At 33.6% G+C, this 21,405-nt stretch overlaps 1 protein-coding gene across 1 annotated transcript in view; it reads right to left on the reverse strand.

Annotated features, from left to right (window-relative positions):
* UBL3 (ubiquitin like 3) overlaps positions 1 to 21,405 on the reverse strand; it is a 428,822-nt gene that overhangs the window by 53,236 nt on the left and 354,181 nt on the right. The gene's annotated exons all lie outside the window — the stretch shown is intronic.

The following is a 21,405-nucleotide window of genomic DNA, read 5'->3' on the forward strand; positions in this document are numbered from 1 at the left end:
TTATAGGTTAGTTGTTTTTCGTGATTTTTTTGTGAATTTGAGAGAAAATTTTAGACTTTTCAATTTGGGAGGCGGGTATGGTTACCGCCGCCCGGGGAACCATATTTTGGATAAACAACACCTCTACTATAGGTCTACCCAAGTGGTTCGCTAACCAACCAACCAACACCTCTGCCATAGGCCACCCCAAGTGGTTCACCACGTTTGTCTAGGTCTTGGCGGGGGTCTTGTGTCTGTCCACCAACAGCTTGGCGGGCCGGAACGAGAGAGAATGGTTGACCACTCCAAGCAGATTCTTTCGATCCACTGCCTCGCACTACATTTGGAGGGATGGGTTCGTATGTCCGTCACTTCTGGACACTGTAAGTGTATACGTAACACGTATAAATACTTGGTTTTAAGTAACTGCATTGATTAATATTCACCGACTACCGATTTCGGTACCTCCGTACCATCATCAGCACTGTTATAAAAATAATACAATCAAATACAGAAGTACACATATTATCAAGAAAGAGACAGTATACTAGAGTGGGACAGTTCGTCAGTTGTGGGATAGAGGTGGGGGAGGGGAGTGTGGGATGAGTGAAATAATGGGGAACATACTTAGAATAAGGCTATCACTTAATAACTTTGGAATATAAACACTTTTCAAAGGTGTGTTGAATTGTGGAACTCTGTGCAAATATGACTTCCAACTTCCTAGGCTCTATCTAATTATGTACAAATATACAGAAATCATACTTACCTGGCCACTTCAGAATAACACAGATACCCAACAGACTTTCACCAACGATTCCTGAGGTTTATTTCTAGTAAAATGTAGATGGCATTTTAATCTCCGGTGACATTACCAATAACCTAATGGCAGCACACTTGTACCACTTGATATGCCTCCCCGTTCTCGCAGCACTGGAGAGAAAAGGCTGTTTATTTAATTGGCAAACTTTCGGGATCGCTGGCCACGCTTAATACGAATATTTTTTTAGATTCACCATAATTACTATAAGAGACAACTATTTGAATTCAGGGTGATGGAAAATATTGCAATTAAAATTTACAATAATCTATGTCCATGACATTTTGTTATGTTTGTATTTCTGATACTACAGGTGGACTATTAGACTTAAATCTAGATATTATTATTTACTAGTATTATTGCACTTAAATCTATGCGTATTAGGTAGGCAATAGTTAGGTGGAACTCTGGAAGTAAAATAAAGATTTTTAGGCAACCATTTAATTGTTTGAAGAAGGCACGATTGTGTCCGAACTAGCGGCTCGAAGTTGAATTCATAATTTGTGGGTATATGAAAAAAGATTTAAAAAAAAAAACGAAACAACTTTATTATTCTCATCATGAAAACAAATTTCTGTAGCGTAATTTTCTCCGAATAAAGCCTAGTTTTACGTTATTAACTTTTAATAATCCCAGTTTTATACGAAAATATATAAATAATTTATTAAATGATTAAGTGGAAACCGCTACAAACAAAAAACACTAAGCCAAAATCCCGATTTATTATCCACCCACAACAAAAGAGTATTGGATTCAGATACTGAAAAAACCTTGTTAACCCCTAGTGTGACCTTAGTTAACCTTGTTAACACCCCTTAGACATATACAGTGGATTTGCTAGTAGCTCACCGTACCGATTTTCTTTATTCAATTCGAATTGTACATTTCGGTCTAAGACGTCATTTTTACCTTTTAAACAATGTATTTGCAATGCCAAAAACCTTTCAAGTTCGTTATAGGACAAGGAAAACATATAGATCTTTTGATCAACTGCATTTAACAAGTGCGTGGCTCTTCCCACGGGTGAGTTCATAAGCAAATCGGTGTGACTGGCTCTAGGGTAAAGGAGGTAATGGTTACGATATCCAGAATAAGACTCTGGCACAAAGAAATTTATCTGAGCCAGAATCACATTGTAAGATATGTTTAGTAAAAGATTAAATATTTAATCCGAGCTATACCGCTACGTGACTGTGGAAGGAATGGTAATTGGTATTTTGCATGGTATTTTGAACCCTACAAACAAAGGCTCCAGGCATATTAAAATATATTTTATTCGCTTGGCAAGGAAATAATGTATCTTAATATTATTCTATACCTTTATTTTATATTAAAATCGCGTCGCATAATTCAGATTTTCAAAAGTCACGGTGATGTATTTAGTTACAAGAAATAATCATATTATAGCTTATTTTATTTTGAAGAACGCTTGCGTAGCTAATAAGCTTTAGAAAACTCGAGAAGATGTTCGTATGTCTTCATAATATTATATTTTTTCATAACATTAAAGAAAAAAAACATTAATATTTAAGTAGCTGTTCTGAGGAAAGTACACAGGATACATTTATAATAATTTAAAATTATTTATAAACACATTATCTGGAAAATTGGTTGATGTAACGAAAACAACATTTTGCCAAAAACAAGTAAGTTATTAGGAAAATCGTGGCATTTCAAGGGTTAAACTCAGTGCTCAGCTTAATTGGTAAACATTTGAATACTTTGATGTTCGGATTATTCCGACCAGGGCTATTCATTCCACGAATATTGCGCACAATTTATTCCACGTACGGAAAGTTTCAAATACAGATTATCCCGGACACAGGATGATACCGCACATTGAAAACATCGAACACAGATTATTTCGCACATTTTTCTATTTTTGAGAATGTTTAATAGGATTGATTTTTTTTATATATTAACTCCACACAGGAGGCCCTGAAGAAAATAATTTCCCTCAGGGCCTATATCATCTTTGGGGATGCTGTGTGGATGGTCTTTTTGTGGAGAGGAAGGAGTGAACATGGGTCTTGAAGAGTCCCATGTTGTAGGAGGGAGGAAACACAGAGGCCGGCAGTTCGTTCCACAGCCGAGCTGTTGAAATTAAGAACGAATCGTAGAAGCGATGAATTTTTAATCCGCCAGGTTACAGTATTTATTACATTATAGTATTATATTTGTAAAATGGGAGCCTCGACACGGGTAAAGCACCCGGTGTGGCCCACATTATCAAATAATTTTTAAATGATGAAAAGTTTTTTTTTTCTTTCCTATATTCGTAAAATATATTTGTATACAGTTTTTTACATGGTTTTCGACTACCACACTAGACATATGTCCGTATTATGGTAGTCGAAGTAATTGTATCTCATATTTAAAAAAAATATAGATACTCCATATACAGCATGTATCGGCCCCGGTAAAATCTTCTCCACCTCATGGCCCTCCCCACTCAAACACAACAACACAAACCAATCGAGGATGAAATAGTCCCACTGGCTCTGGTCAGCTGGGATAGTTATGAGATATTAATATTTAAAAAATTCCACGTTTACAATTAATTGAAAATAATCAAAACGTATATAATTTAAATCAAGTGGGACAAATATATTTTTTGATAGGTTATGTTAACAAAATATTTAAATCTATGAGAATTAGAATTTAAAAAAAAAATCTTAATATTAATGACACGTGTGTGTCTGAAATAATCTGTGTTCGAAGTTTTTCATGTGCGGAATAACCTGTGCGCAATATTCGCGATCGGAATAATCACCGAACCGAATACTTATTGTAAAGCGGGTTGACTCTTCCCTGGAAACAGTGTGGGCATTATCGAAATGTGCTTTCATATTTTATTATAAGTATTTTATGGAATTGTTAGACTGCGAAATTTATTTGAATGCTAATTGGACTGAATTTGAATGAGGGTATTAAATCATTATTTCATTATCTAAGTACTGATAATTAATTTTAAATACTACGCAAATATTTTCATGGTATTTATTAATTGGATAATTCTAAGTTTTCAATAATGATCTTTATTAGGTAGGTATTATGATACAATATCATATTAAAATATGTATAATAATAACAATATATTGATAAAATATCACATTAAAAAATGTATAATAATGACAATATTTTGATACAATATCATATTAAAATATGTATAATAATGATAATATCTTGTAACAATATCATATTAAAATATGAATAATAATGACAATATTTTGATACAATATCATATTAAAATATGTATAATAATGACAATAATTTGATACAATATCATATTAAAATATGTATAGTAATGATAATATTTTGATTCAAAATAATATAAAAGTTATATAAGGAGGTATTTCACCATCCTCTCGATAACTATGCATTATTATAGTAAATAAATAAATTTTCGCAATAAGTAGCAAACTGGGCTGAAGTACCCGATATGTATAGCGACTATCATATTCAAATATGTATAATAATGATAATATTTTGATTCAAAATAATATAAAAGTTATATAAGGAGGTATTTCACCATCCTCTCGATAACTACGCATTATTATAGTAAATAAATAAATATTCGCAATAAGTAGCAAACTGGGCTGAAGTATCCGATATGTATAGCGACTATCATATTCAAATATGTATAATAATGATAATATTTTTATTCAAAATAATATAAAAGTTATCTAAGGAGGTATTTCACCATCCTCTCGATAACTATTCATTATTATAGTAAATAAATAAATATTCGCGATAAGTAGCAAACTGGGCTGAAGTATCCGATATATATAGCGACTATTCACAGGTTCGAGTACCGAATAGTATACTCGCTTTTTAAAATGTTTAAATATTTATTATAGCGACTATCTAAATATTGTACATACAAAATATGATGGTGAATACATGTATAGTAAATTGTATTTCTTAGTCCTCCTCACTAGGGTGACCTGTGCTGAGGCGAAATAAAGTTATTCATTTCTGATTTATTTGTTTTCTATGACGTTTTTAATGTTTTTTTTCATTAATCTCTTTCAGCCAGATTTTTATTGTTGATTTGTAATCATTCATATTTTCTATTCGCCTTTTATCTGGGGGAAGGATGGTGTGGAGTTTTGTCGCAAAATAAAAGTAATTTCTTTGTCCGAATGTAGTTTTATGACCTGGAATATTTATTTATGTCATTGTGGCGGCTTAGTTTGATGAATACGCGGTATTGTAGAGGATACAGTATTTTTGAATAGTTTAATAGTAAATTATTAGCATATATTTGTTGTACATTTGGTACATCAAAACTATTGAAAATTTTCAATCATAGGCGTTTTTATGGGTACTTTCAGTATGGACTTTGTGATTCCTTTTTGAATTGTGTTCAGGTTATGTATATACTTAGATACAGCAGATCCGCGTCATATAATTCCATATTCAATACGAAAATAGGCGATACATTACGCTATACGCATCATGGCGATATAGCGCGCTTATAGTGTGGTCTGTCACAGGCCTTAGGAGTAAACACATCGAAAATAATACGTTATCTTACGGATAGTGCTAATCGAGAGGATGTGAACCGACTAATGTTGACTAAAACGGCTCATGTGCGAAACTAAACCTAGTAAGAGATAAGTAAGAGCGAATGAGCGAAGAAAGGAGTGTAAGGAGAATATATGACGAAAATGTGAATGGTAGCAAAAGTCGGGAACGCCTGAGGAAGACATGGCACGACCAAGTGAATCAATACTTTGCGACAAGACTCTACAACATTCTTCCAGAGAGCATAAAACAATGTGATTCACAAAAAAAATCAAAGATAATGTAAAAATTTGGATCAAAATTAAGAATAGGGCCTTCACCGGTGCATTCACCCAAATTCGCAGTTATTGAAGTCACCACATTATTGATCGAGTATAGGTATGTACAAAGGCATTAGGAACTAACACGAAAAATTCTGCCTCAACACAGGCTAGCCTAGTGAGGCTAACTAACTAACTAACTAACCATCACGCCGTTTCCCCGCAGGGGTAGGCAGAGAGGACGGACCGCCAAACAACTCGGTCTTGGCACACACTCCTTGCCTCATTCACATTCATACATCGTCTCATACATACTCTTCCATTATTCTGACTCTTGACATGGCCCGACTCGAGTATCTGATTCACTTGATCGTGCCATGTCTTCCTCGGGCGTCCCCGACTTCTGCTACCATTCACATTTGCATCATATATCCTCCTTACACTCCTATCTTCGCTCATTCGCTCTACATGCCCAAACCATCTAAGCGTCCCTTTCTTAATCTTACTCATTACGCTTACATCAGCCTTGCACTCTTTGCGGATCTCCACATTCCTCACACGATCAAACATGGTTTTACCACACATACGCCTCAGGGATCTCATTTCAACAGCATTTAATCTACTTTCATCCTTTCTTTGCCAGTTCCATGCCTCACTTCCATACATCAAGGTAGGTACCAGCACTCCGTTGTGGACTGCTAACTTCGCTTCTTTGGACAATTTTTTGTTAGCGCCTACGGCGTTTAGTCCTCCATTAGCGGAATTACCTGCATTTACCCTTCTTTCGATATCTCTGTCAGCCTTCCCATCTCTCGTAAACATACTTCCTAAATACACAAACTCATCCACCTGCTCCAAGTATTCCCCATTCACAATTATATTGCACACTGTTTTCGTACTCTCTCTTTCAAACACCATTACTTTAGACTTACTTACATTCATCATTAACTCATTCTTCATGCATACTTCGTTCATCCTAGACACGAGAGACTGTAGATCATCTATACTATTAGCAATCAGCACCGCATCATCAGCATACAACAGGCAACATACTTTCAAATTATTCAAATTCGCGCCCAATCCCACCTCTTTCAATTCTTGCATACAATTATCCATGTATAGATTGAATAACCACGGTGACATTACGCAGCCTTGTTTAACACCTTTTGTGATATTAAACCACCCCGTAAAACCACCGTTTACCCTAACACATGCAACGCTTCCCTCATACAGAGACGCAATTGCCTGAATCAGATTCGTATTCACTCCATACTTGGACAACACCTTCCATAGCTTTTTCCTGTCGACTCGGTCGTATGCTTTTTGTAAATCTACAAAGGCACAGAAAAGTTTCTGGTTTTTTGCCAGAAACTTCTCAGTGAGCATACGCAATGAGAAGATCTGGTCCATGCACCCCCTTCCACTCATAAAAGCACCTTGCACATCCCATATTTTATCCTTTGTTTCCTTTCTTACTCTTTCAATCAAAATTCTACCATACAGCTTGCCAACTGAACTAAGCAGGCTAATAGCCCTATGATTCCCACATTCCATACGTGACCCTTTACCTTTGTATAATGGCATGATCACAGCCCTTCTCCAATCTAAAGGCGTGTAACCTTCCTTTAAACATTGGTTAAAAAGATTGCACAACCATGTGAGAATTACACGGCTACCTCCTTTAAAATATTCAGCAGCAATATTGTCAAACCCAACAGCCTTACCATTCTTCATACATTTAATCGAGCTTTCTATCTCATCCATGCTAATTTCGGTAACATTCACTCCATCGTCATTCATATCTGATTTGCCACTGGAATCACTGTCACTCACTTCGCTTTCGAAGACTTCCTCGAAATAATTCATCCATCTCTCTTTTATTTTTTCCTCATTCGTCAACATTTTTCCATCTTTTGATTTTATCACTTTCATGCTTCCGTTTTCTGGGCCACTCCGGGACCTTTTGACTTCTTTCCAAAACAACTTAATGTTTTCTTGGAAATGGTTTGTCATTTTCATTCCTTCTTCCTCTTCCAGGCGTTTCTTTCGTTCTTTCACTCCAACTCTTACTTTTTTCTTACATTCCTTATATACTTCTTTCGCTCGATACTTCTCTTCGCTGGAAGCACTGCCAGCCGCAATCAGACACAACCATGCTTTCTTCTTTTCTGAGACCAGTGCTTTAATCTCATCATCCCACCATGCATCACCTTTCTTCCTACCTTGCGTACTTATTCCACAAACCTCCCTAGCAGATTCACAAAGACACACTTTTATGTGGTTCCATGTTTCGTCTATGCTTAGACCATCCATTTCCTTCGCATTCAATCTTATCTCTGCACAATTCACATACTTACTTCTCACATTATCGTTTTGCAGTTTTTCTATTTTGACTCTTGTCGGAGTTGGTACCGTTTTCACTTTAGAGCGCCAACCGCGAAAGAGGTTTACTCTCGACACTACAAGAAAGTGGTCAGTTTCGACCTCAGCCCCTCTGAAAACTCTTGTGTCCTCGGTAACAGCTCTCAACCTAGAGTCAATTACTACAAAATCAATAATTGACCTCTCATTTCCTCTTTCCCACGTATATTGGTGGATACCTTTATGATCGAAGAAAGTATTCGACACAAACAGGTTCCACTCTAAACATACTTCAAGCATTCTGTTCCCGTTGTCATTCGTTCTTTTATCCCCAAACATACCTAAGACCGAATCAAATCCGTCACGTCTAATTCCCACCCACCCATTCAAATCGCCTGCCATTATAATCCTTTCGTTCATATTTTTTAGTCTCATTACAACATTCACACCAGTCCAAAAATCATCTTTCACTTCATCGCTTTCAGAATTAACAGGGGCGTAGCAAATAACAAGAAACACCCTTGTCAAACCGATTTTAAATCTGATCCACATTATTCTCGGACTTACACATTCATACTGCAACATACATTCAATCATTCTGGGAGACAGTAGCGCTGCAACACCTTGACAAGCCCTCTCCGTATCTGGTCTCCCAGACCAAATGACGAGCCTATCATTATGCTGCATTGTACCGCTACCTTTTTTCATACTCTCTGTTATACAAAGTACGTCCAAACATTTGCTCACCATAGTATCACACAGTTCGTTCATCTTTCTTTCCATTCCTCCTCTAATGTTCCATGTAACAATTCGACATTGATCACGTTCCGTCCTCCTCTTTGCGCCACCGAAGGGTTGGCGATGTGATGGATAGCGAACCTCATCGACATTGTGAGGCGGTATTTGAGAAACCTCAACTGTACTTTTATTTTCTTTTTACCTTCACAATATTATGTTTGTATTTTTCTTTTAATTTTATAACCTTAAATATAATGGTTACAAATCAATGTACACCATAATATGTATTTATAGTTGTAATGTGTAAACTTTCTTGAATAAAGATGTTATTATTATTAGGTACTTGAGTCGAGCCATGTCAAGAGTCAGAATAATAGAAGATTATTTATGAGACGATTTATGAATGTGAATGAGGCAAGAACTGCTTGGCGGTCCATCCTCTCTGCCTACCCCTGCGGGGAAACGGCGCGATGGTTAGTTAGTTAAACGCAGTTTGTCCACTGGACCTAGTTCAGTGCAGCCATGCGCGTTGTCTCAGTAATCTTCTCTTTTAATTCATATAAGCGTGAACATATAATTTTTGTATAAAATTACCATTTCGGTTGAAAAGCAAAGGATTACACGTGAAACCTTTCTCCTTACTTAATTCGGTCGGTTAAAATAGAAAGAAAATTATATAAAATAAAAAGCTGACTCTAATAACTTAGCATTAGAACAATTGCCCGAATAAAAGGCTTACTTAAGGTAACCTTGGCTTAGAGGAACGTAATTGTGCGTGTTTCATAAAATAAATGTTAGAAGTACACGAACACTAGACACCATAATAAATTGTACACTAGTACAGTAAAGACTGAAAGCGGTAAGAAAAGCCTAGGTCACGAGGTTTTAAACATTTATAATCTCCTTCCCGATGGCCTGAAAAAAAGAGAATCGAAAAAGTAAATTTAAGAAAAATTTGTTCCATCTTAATATAAGCGAAAAGAATGAAAAGTTATGTACTATTGTTATTTTGTTTCTATTTTCCGACTTTATGTCCGGGTTAAATCTTCCCCACTGGAAAAACTTAACCCTTCCACACACTTTTCCACAAATGATCATCTAGTCAATCAACATTATGCAAATGCATTATATAAGCATAATAAATACAAGACAATACAAGAACAACATGTCAAATCACCAGAGATCAAATGGGAAATTAAAATAATTTAAACTTATTATTGTTATGCATGTTATTATTATTTTTATTTTATTTTTATTTATTTATTTATTTAAACGCCCATTGGGCTTTTACATACATTGTTATTAGTGTTATTACATTAACTATGTGACATTGAAAAGTTTACGTACATATATAAATAAATATAAATAAAATAGTTATTATATCTGTAGTACATAAATGTTTTACAAATAATACAGAATACCATTATGGAGAACAGTTTTTTTTTTCTTTTTTTACTTACTTAGAAAAATAAATGGATTGAAATTAATCAGCATTTATAGGGACTTAAAATCATATTCGAATTGTTATTTAAATTACAATATTAATTTGTAAAGTTAAAACATATATATTAAAGTTAAAAAGTCATAAAAGAAAAGAGTGAAAAAACAGAAGCTAAAAAATGGGTTTTTTACTATGGAGAGGAGAAGTCATACATTTCAGCAAAGTGTTTATGTAGATTTCGTTTGAGCACTGCTACGGAATCTCTAAATATATCAACAACATTACCAAATTTATTACCAAAATTTTGTATTCGATTTAACGATATGTGCGCATGATAATTAGATTTGAAATTGTTACAGAAAAAGGTGGAATTTTGTCTCGTGTTTTTGGAAGGTACAAATAATTTTATTGTGGCAAGAATTTCAGGGCTGTCGATTCTATAATTAATAATTTTATTTAGTAGAACGAGGTCGGAGATAATTCGCCTATCTGATAGCGTAATCAAATTTAGTTGATGCATGAGTTGGATATAATTTATATTTTGGATTGGAATATTTAGTTTAAAGTTAATAAATCTTAAAAATTTGTGTTTAATTAATTAATTTAATTTAATTTTAATTTAATTTAATTATACAACCTATACTTAGTTATGAAGTGAAATACTTGTATTTCATACATTTTTAAGCTGCCATACCCTTAAATTAAATATACCATTCCTGAGAGAAAGTCCAGTTATATCCAATTTTCTAATTATGTCCTAAATCCTGTATTTAAATTTCGCTAATAAACAATTAGATAATTTTCATTAAGTGTTAATTATTGTTATTATCTCAAGTGACCTACCAGGTAAATATTGTACTGTATATTATCTCCATATATAGTTAGTAATAACATAGATCATTGTAGAAATGTATTATATATTTGTACAGCGCCCTTGAGGTGATTTTGCACAAAAACGGCGCTATACAAATCATCCGAATATTATTATTATATTTCATACTTTAAAACATAAATAAATAAAGTATTACAAACCCCTAGTAGATATTTGCTATATCTCTTGTAAAAAAAAATAACTATTCAGTTGTATTTTGGTATTCAGTATTTTGGTCTCAAATACAAATTTAAGTTATGTATGAAGCCGTTCCCCTTAAGAATGTAAACTTGAATTTGGGGTGTGTTTTCTATTTTACGAGTGCTATACGTATTTATAAGGAGAAAAAAACGTCAATTAAGCTTACCACGTCCGAGCGGCTTCGTTGTGTGACGGACCTTAAAGCCACTATGAAATATGTGAGGCTATTATTCTTCATACAAAAGCGGCCAGGCGAATTCTAAAACCTACCCAACATTGAGATTTAACACACTAGATAGGCCCACGAGTGCACTTGAAACAAGACAAAGCTTTAGTTACTTTAGTAACAAGTTAAACAAGTAAAACAAAAATACTTGGTATTAAGCCCCTTTATTGATATATTTTATTGTCTACCGGTTTCGGTACCTCCGTACCATCATCAGGACTGTTAAAAAAGTATACAATTACATACAGAAGTACACATATATATACACATATTATCAACAAAAAAGAGACAGTATACTAGAGTGGGACAGTGCGTCAGTTGTGGAAGAGAGGGGAACATTCTTAGAATTGAGCTGACAGTTAAATATTATAATTCATTAAGTCATAATGTGTTTGCTTCTTTTGAGAAAAAAAATTTTTTTTACTATAAAGCATGTATGAATGCGAACGAAGCAAGAAAACGAATATTTCAAAACGAGTTGTAAGGAGGTCTATCCTCTGTTCCTATCCCCTCGGGAAACGGCTTGATAGTTAGTAATGCTTCATCTCACGCACTCACGCAGATGGTGATTATGTTGAAATCCCTGCTTACGGGTAAACGTTACATTCATAGAACTTGCAATAAGTGTATTTTCATAAAATATTGAATTAACGCCATCCATGAATGCGTATATTATAACATATGTTACGTTTAACCTTAAGGCGAAGCTTAATGCTAAATCACTATTTTGATTAATCTTTATAACGAATTGGTGTACATTATGATTACCAAAAAATATGCTTTAGATAAATTGAAGGTTTTCCTATCGTTTCGCTTGAGTAGAATACAAATAAAATAATAAATTACTCAATAAAAAATATAAATGTAAACTACTAAAATTTTTTTTTTTCAATAGAAATGTATGAACGCGTTGAGGGAACAACTTTAAAAAAATACAATATTATAGCTAAGATTATCTGTGACAGTTTCACTTGATTAACTTTTTTGTTTTCTTATAAAATTATTTACAAAATAAATAAAAAACAGTTTTGTGCTTGAAATCGAACATTTCTAGACTCCGTTTGTCAAGCGATTTTAATGCCTATTACCTACAATATAAGGTATACCAAGAATATACACATTTTTAGCTTGTAGCTTCGTCTTAAGACCGGCCGCCTGTTTTGATTTATGCAAAAAAAAATCCAAATTTATGTTTAATTTTATTTTGTAAAGTTCAGGCACAAATATGAAATCGTTTTCCGATCGTAATCAAAATAACTTAATTTTGCTACGTTATACAATAAAACTCTCTACCAACCGGCCTCCAACATTCTAAACCTTTGCCCTGTTCAATTCCCTACAAACCGGTCTTCAACATTCTAAACCCTTGTCTTGTTCAGCTCTCTATAAACCGGCCTCCATCAATCTAAACCCTTGCTCTGTTTACCTCTATACCAACCGACTTCCAGCATTCTAATCTAGCTCTGTTCACCGTTGAACCCTTCACAATTCAACCCACCGTTCCCTATATTCTAAAGTAGCCCTGTTAAATCATTAACAACCAGCCCCAACATTCTAAACCCTTGTCCTATTCAACTCTCTACAAACCGGCCTCCATCATTCTAAACCCTTGCTCTGTTCAACTCTATACCAACCGACTTCCAGCATTCTAATCTAGCTCTGTTCACCGTGAACCCTTCACAATTCAACCCACCGTTCCCTATATTCTAAAGCAGCCCTGTTAAATCTTTAACAACCAGCCCCAACATTCTAAACCAGCGCTGTTCAACTCTTTACCAACTGACCTTCAACATGTTCAACCCTTCCTCATTCAACACTGTTCAACCTTTTACCAACCGGCCACCTAAATTCTGAAGCCGCCCTGTTCAATTCTGTACCCAGCAGCTCGTATATTATTTTCCAGCCCTGTTCAACTCTTTACCAACCAGCCCCCTATATTCTAAACCAGCCTTTTTAAACTCTTTACCAACCGGCATCGTATTTTCTAAACCAACCATGTTCACTGTGGAACCCTTTCTTGGGGCGCAATAGGCAATAGGCGGCATTCGGTAGCGCCCGCAGCAGGTAATCTATAAAACATTGAGAGGGACGCGTCAAGTTTCGGCAATGCGCAAATTTTCAGGGGGAGGGCCCCGAAAACAGGGGGAGGCGAAAACTCGGGGATTAAAGAACTAACAGGGTAAGTTTCAAATTGGAATTCAGTCAGTACATTATAAAGAATAGAAAGGCAAGTTTAGTAAATCATAATTTAGTGGTAAATTGTGAAGCTGCGGATTAAATGGCGCCAGATAAAAAAAAAACATAAAAAAGTAAATCAGTGAGAAATAGTTAGGATTTGTGTTTTCTCCTTAAACGGAAAAAATAAAAATAATGTTTTAAAAATACGTGGATAAAATGAGATGGAGTTTGGTGCCTGTTGTAAATGTAGTAGTGATAATATTTAGAACTTTTTTTCAAATAATTCGAATAATTCATCAAATTCCAATATTTAATCAAGTACGGTGAAAGTCCTATTCAAGTTTTGTTTATTATCTAGTACTGTGAAACAACCGGCCCATAATGCAATAATAACAGAACTTGAATATAACTTTAACAGAACTTGGATTTTATCTTTCAAATTTGACGTATTTCACACAAACGAAGTATTGAATTGAAGTCTAAACTTGAAACTTTAAAATTGTTCAAATTCTGTGAAATAATCCGTCTTAAATCTATTTTCTAAGCAGAAAAATCCTAGCACGGTATACTAGTGCCATTAGTGTATTGTATTAACACAGTTTTTTTTCTGACAGAAGATTTCCAGATAAATAAATTTTCAGTTTTTAACGTCAATTCCGTCATGGGCTACATGGAGACTTATTACTTCTTAGAGATAATGATTTCCAATTTAAAGTCTGTTGATCTTTCGAGTTCACAGGAAAAAGGATAATGTGCAGAATGCAGGCATGCAAGAAAATCCTTAATAACGTGCAAATAGCTACAAAACATCCGCATACACACTGCCACAACATAATGGTTGCAATAGACCAGTCGAGATTTTGATGTATATACTTATGAACCTGATTTTTTTTTAAAAGCTTACGTCAGGTTAAATAATTCAGAATTTAGATTGTAGAAAACAATCAAGGCTTCCCAAATCGCATTTCTAATTTACTGTTTTGATAACAGTAGTGTTTAATTTTGTGAACAATAGACCTCGCGTCCAAAAAAGTATGCGTTTAATTTTATGTTATTTTAAATCAAAACTTATATAAAAAGATTTGTAAATAGGTACTTAAATACCTAACCATTTCATATAACTTTAAAAAATATTTCAAATGAGGAATTTCGTAATTTGTCCAAAAGAACATCCACTACCTCAGTGACAATTCTTTTTTCAAACTTTCTTCAGGCAGGTAGGTACCATAATATTGAGAAAAAAATGCGAATAAGAAAGTTCAAATAAACACGACCATTTCACATTTGAAAAAATAATCTTTACTGAACTGGCCACATTTTGAAACGGCACGTATATAAATTTACAGACGAACGATATGCAAAACGGTCGAGTTAAAACAGAACGTCGCCACATTCAGTTAATAACGTTTGAATTAATTTAATGATTAATATATTTTTAACTCCTTACATATTAGTAACCCAGACATCCATTTGATTGGTGTATCCTTCTAGAAAACCTTCACCACTGGGTTATCTGAAAGCGGCGTAGGAATGAGAGAGGGAGGGTTGTGGTGTTGGTGAGGGGGGGAGTGGGTGATAAGGGAGATGGTAAAGGGGGTGGTTGGGTATCGACGGAGGGCGGGGCTCGTCAAACAGAAAGTAAACAGAAAGTAGATTGGATCGGTCGGAACGAGTACATAGTACCTAGTAGCTACCTATTGTGTTAATAACTGATGGATTTCTTCAGATTGGGTCTGCGGCGCACACAATTAATTAATAAACAGTGAATTTGTGTTTGTTCGCACCTAAACTTGTAATTAAACGTTAAATTTAAACACGGGGTAACAACTATTGTCAATATCGCTAAATTACTTAATTATTTAAGTGAAAAATAAATATTAAACAGTTATCCGAGTAATTATTATGAAATTGTTGATTTTTATGATTTATTTATACAGGGTGTCCGGGGGTAAAGTGCGCTAACTACGAGGGGTGATTGATTCTACATGATAGTACAAGTGAAAAGGTAAATAACTTTTTTAGAAATTACAAAGGTTTAAGGCTAAAAAAAAGTTGAATTGTTTGTATGGGAATATAAATATTCTTCTATGGTAAAATAAACTTTAGAAAAAAGTTATTCATAATTTTTTAACTTTTACCATCATGTAGAATGACGTCCCGAAATTAGCGCACTTTACCTTCGGACACCCTGTATTTTACGCCTATAACATTTTACAAACTTGTGATGAGAGACAAATGAGTATTGCTAATTTATTAAGAATCTCTTTAAATTATTGGTAATCCAGTTAAAAACGGGATTGCAGGCCGTTTCCTGATAAACTCTTGGTAAATTCCTAAATAAAGGCACACGTGTTCATGCACCTGCATTTGCCTTGATAATATATAATGACAAAATGCGAAAATATTAGGATTTTTATGAACACGTGTTCCGACACGATGATAATAAATTCGTATTTTACTAAAAGTTTATCAGGAAACCTATTCATTCATTCGTGAAGGGCCTGCAATTCCGTTTTTGACCGGATTGCCAATAATTTGAAGAGATTTTAATAAATTTGCAACCTCCGTGCGGAATAGCAAACACGAAGTAAAAATTGCTATTTAAATTATACACATAAAACCCACGAGGAAGAATAAAATTTTACGGTAACATTAATTAATATTATTATTGAGGTGTTTTTTACAGCGTTCTTGTAACTGTATTCCACGCAGTTGAACACATTTACACTTTATGCGAGTAGCTAAATGACTCAGTCCTGATATTGTTGTTGTTATTATTTTAGTTGGAATCTTGAAGGTGATTAAGCTCAGTAAATCAGGGCTGTCTATAATCCTCACCCGCCTCAGAACAGACTTTGTCTAGTGAAGCGGGTAAAGAAAACCTTATAATAATAAAAAAATAAAACCGGCACTGAAAAACGAAACTGAATTCTATTAACAATTTTTAAAAAGTCGGATACAAGTCTTCTATCTTAGAGTTTAAAAGTCGGATACAAGTCTTCTATCTTAGAGTTTAAAAGTCGGATACAAGTATTCTATCTTAGAGTTTAAATCATTTTAATAATATTGACATGGATGCTTTCAGTAACGCCCTGAGGAAAGACAACCTTTTAGAATTGAAATGGCTTTAGCCGTGTTCGGTTAACAGATTTGATGAGCCAGATACTTCACCACCTTTATCTTCCCCATCTCCTTCCCTTCCACACTACCTTCAGCCCCCAACATACCCCTATTAGGGATGTCATAGTCTCACAGTTTCTAAACGGTTGGAATTAGTTAGAACTCTTGTCTGGTTGTAGATACTCACATAAAATGTAAAACTTTGATTCAAATAATTTTCAGATCAAAAAGTATCAGATATACAATAGACTTGATTATGAATTATGAAATTTTACCATTTCAGCCAATAGGTCCATGTCGGGGTGAAAACAATTCAACTTGATTTTACCTGAAACAAATGAAAAGAAAATAAGTTAGTTGTTTATTTCATAATATTATTAAATGCTTTCACCGAATTGAAAATTTCCTTGTAATGGCTTATGCTATAAGCATAAGTGAAAGATCTGAATAATCTGGTACATTACAAAATTCCCGATTCTGAAGGACCACCAAACAACTCGGTCTTGGCACACACTCCTTACTTCATTCACATTCATACATCATCTCATACATACATATTATTCTGATGACTCTTGACATGGCCCGACTCAAGTATCTGATTCCCGTTGCCGATTTCTTCCACCATTCACTTTTGCGTCATATTTTCTTCTTACACTCAATTCTTCGTTCATTTGCTGTACATTTTTTTATTTTTTTTTTATTATTTATTGAGTTAGTTTATACATTTGAATATAAACTAATATAAACAAGATCATATTTCATTTTGTAATTTTACATATTTTTACAATAAATATAACATTTCTTTTTAAATACATTCATTCTTCCTTCATTCTTCAGACTTTCAGGCATTTCATCATACATTTTTAGTCCTTTGTACATTAGGCAGTTCTGTGATTTTGTTTTTTTCATATGTGGCAATCTAATCCTATTTACATTTCTGGTTTCGTAATTATGAACATCTCTATTAAAAACAATTTCATCCTTAAAATATTTTGGCATTTGGTTGTTCATGATTTTATGTACAAAAATTAACACATTAAATAATAGTCTCTTTTTTATAGAAATCCAATTTAGCTGTTCTCTCATTTGATCTATGCTTGCGTATTTTCCTTTTCCTAGTATACATCTCATAGCTCTATTCTGTATAACATCTAGCTTGTTCAAGTTTCCTTCATTGGCCAAATACAACATAGTAGAGCAATAATCTAAATGTGGAGCAACTATAGTTTTATAAATCAGCTCTGTAGTGTTTCCATTTAGTTTATTTCTTAATCTTCTAAGAAAGTTGACTTTTTTAGATACCTTCTTTAGCACATATTCAAAATTTGCTGCGAAAGTTAGTTTTGAATCTAGTATCACACCCAGGTACTTAATTTCATTTACTTTTTCAATTTTTTCGCCATTAATTGTCAATTTTAACTCTGTGTTATGCGTTTTGTTGCCTATTTCCATATATTTTGTTTTTTGACATTCAGTTTTAATTTGTTTAATTTCAGCCATTTCGCTATATTTTGTAGGTCTTCATTTAATTTATTGATTGCATCTATGTATTCTTCACATGAAATATAGATTAATGTATCGTCTGCAAATAATCTAATTTTGCAATGTTTTATGGTTTTAATTATATCATTAATGTAAATAATGAATAGAATTGGACCTAATACCGACCCTTGTGGAACACCGAGGTTGTTTTCTATCGGTTCTGATTCTGAGCTTTCCACTTTTGTTACCTGTTTTCTTTCATGGAGATATTCTTTGAAAAGATTTAGAGCTACTTCAGAAAGACCTATATCTTCTAATTTTTCCAAAAGTTTTTTCCTTTCTATCGTTTCAAATGCTCTTTTAAAATCTAAAAATGTTGCAATGGTGATTTTTTTATTATCTGTTTCTTTCTTCCATGTATTAATCACAATGTTTATTGCAGCTTCACAAGAGTTATTATTACGGAATCCTGATTGTTCGTCACATAATATATGATGTTTTTCCAAATACTCAACGAGTTGTTTCTTTATTACAATTTCTAGTACCTGTTCGTATTTTGGTAACATATTTATAGGTCTAAATTCTTCACATTTTCTGGTATTAACAACTTTCGGAATCGGGATCACAATAGATGTTTTCCATGTGTTTGGAAATTTTCCACTTCTTAACGATTCATTTATTATGTTCAGTAGATGAGGTCCTATCACTGGCATTGCATCCCTTAAAACTGTAAAGCTTATTCCATCTGGACTCTCTTTTGATTTGGTGCTGTTTAGAATCTGTAAAAGATATGTTTCATCAATCTCTTTAAACACAAGTTTTTCTCGGTTTAGGGGAACATTTCTCACGCGGTTGTCTTCCTTCAGTATTGGTATACTCTGATGTAATTCCGTTATGCTGTTTACAAAATATTTGTTGAAGCAGTTCTGTATGCTACCCTGTATCTGATGTGGAAATTCAATGTCATGTTTCATCCCTTTATCTTCAGTTTGCATTAATCCTTTTATGGTTTTCCACATTTTTTTAGTGTCTCCTTTTTCACAGATAATTTTATTTTTGAAGTAATCGTTCTTACAAACTTTCAGTTGTTTTGAGTATTTATTTCTTGCATTTTTGAATGCTTTCCAGTCTTGTGAGTTTCTTGAGATTTTTGCAATTTTGTACAGTCTATCTCTTTCATATTGTATTGATTGTAGTTCTATGTTATACCATTTATTTGTTCCTCTTATTTTAGTAGTTTGGATTGGTATTAACTGATCGATTACTTCTTGAAGGTTATTTATTAATGATTTAGCCTTTTCATTAAATTCCATTTGATGAAGTTCATTCATATCACCCAGAAGTTCAATTAACCTTTCACTGTTATATTTTTTATAATTTCTGTATTTTATTACTTTGCTGGTTTTCGTATTAGTTCTTTTTGTGTTATCTGTAATGTGGATAAGGTTATGGTCGGTTATTTTTGGCTCATCTAGAACTTTTACATTCAAATCTAATCTGTTGGATATGACAAGGTCAATTAACGTCCTGGATTTATCCGTTATTCGTGTCTCACTTTTAACAAGTTGTTTCATTCCCGATGCTTGGATAATTTTTTTAAGTCTTTTAGTATATGTATCATTCAAATTTTTGAAATTTATATTAAAGTCACCAGTTAGGATATTATCTTCTTCCTCTTCTAGGTTTTGGGTGCACCAGTTCTCTATAAATGATAAAAAGTCTTTTGTACTTGCATTTGGAGAATGGTAAATTACTCCGTATACTCCTTTCTTATATCCAGAAGTTATCCTGATCGCTAGTATCCAGCAGTTCTTTTCGTATTTTGTGTTAGAAATAACTTCAAATATTATGTCTTTTTTGATAATTATTATTGCTCCCCCTGTGTGTCTACTGTAGGAATCACAGCGTATTGTTGAATATCCTTGAAAAGTAACTTCGCTGTCTTCAATATCGCATGTTATGTGAGTCTCGCTTAACATTACAAGTGCAGGATCATTTCGTTCAATCAGTATCTGGATTTCTTCATTATGCGCTATCAGACTCTGAATATTTAAGTATATAATTCCTTGCAGTTGGTTGCTTTTTATAAAAAATTTACCTTTTTCTTCTCCAATTCCAATTTCCTTTTGTATACTGGACATTCGAAGCTCCACGCTGGATGATTTGAGTCTAGGTTTATCTTCAACTTGTTTTTAGTATTAATACAATTATTACACTTTTCTGTTCCTCTAATAGCCTTGCATTCTTCACTTTTATGACCACCTGTACATTTAGGGCATACAAAGGAGTCTTTTTTACATTCGCTCCCTTTATGGTTGAACCCGTAGCATTTATAGCAGCGCTTAATGTCAAATGCATCAAATACTCTGACCCTTTCCCATCCAATATTTATTTTTTGCATTTGCAACATTATTCCATGTGTTTGTGTATCTACTTCCAAATATATTATATATTCTTCTCCTGTTTTTAATTTCTTGTTTTTTATTACAGTTACTTCCATTTTTTGTGGTTCTTCTGGAAACTCGTTCTGAATTTTTACGTTCTGAACGATTTCTTTTTCATCCATTTTATGTGTTACTCCAACGACTTTTATTGATGGGAATCTTTTATTTGGGATCTTCGTTGTATATTTTTCACAGAACTTTATTTTTATGTCTTCCTGTAGTTTTTCAATATGCTGACTATTTCTACATGTAACAATTATTTTACCATCCTTTGCATTTTTTATTCCCATCACTCCTGTTTCAATTGGATCAATTTGTTTTTTAATATCCTCTTCGGTTTTCTCCGTGGTCTGCTCTTCTTTCGGAGTGATAATAATTTTTTTCCCCAAATTTTGGTATTGCTTATTGTTACCCGTAATTTCCTTAAGTATTCTATTTTCTCCAGAAATATCGGCCATTTTTGCTGCCATTTCGCTTATTAACCCCAAAATTGTAATTGTTTTCGGGGTTAATTTATTAATTTGTTCTTTGTTTAGTTTTGTCGAACTGTCATTAATGCAATTTTGTAGAATTAGAACTGCATCTGTGGCTTTATCAATAAAACTTTTAGGATCCATCTTGAGTTACTTTATTTATTTCACTATTCACGGCAAAAATCAAGTTTTATGTCCGTTTATCTCAGATCACCTGTCTATTTTAATGTTTTTCTGTGGTTTTCTTCTGTCAAAACTTTTAATGTAAACTTTAAAGATAT

Source organism: Hesperophylax consimilis, chromosome 21 (assembly GCF_061612785.1).
Source record: "Hesperophylax consimilis isolate HC1 chromosome 21, BYU_Hcon_1.0, whole genome shotgun sequence".
NCBI lineage: Eukaryota > Metazoa > Arthropoda > Insecta > Trichoptera > Limnephilidae > Hesperophylax > Hesperophylax consimilis.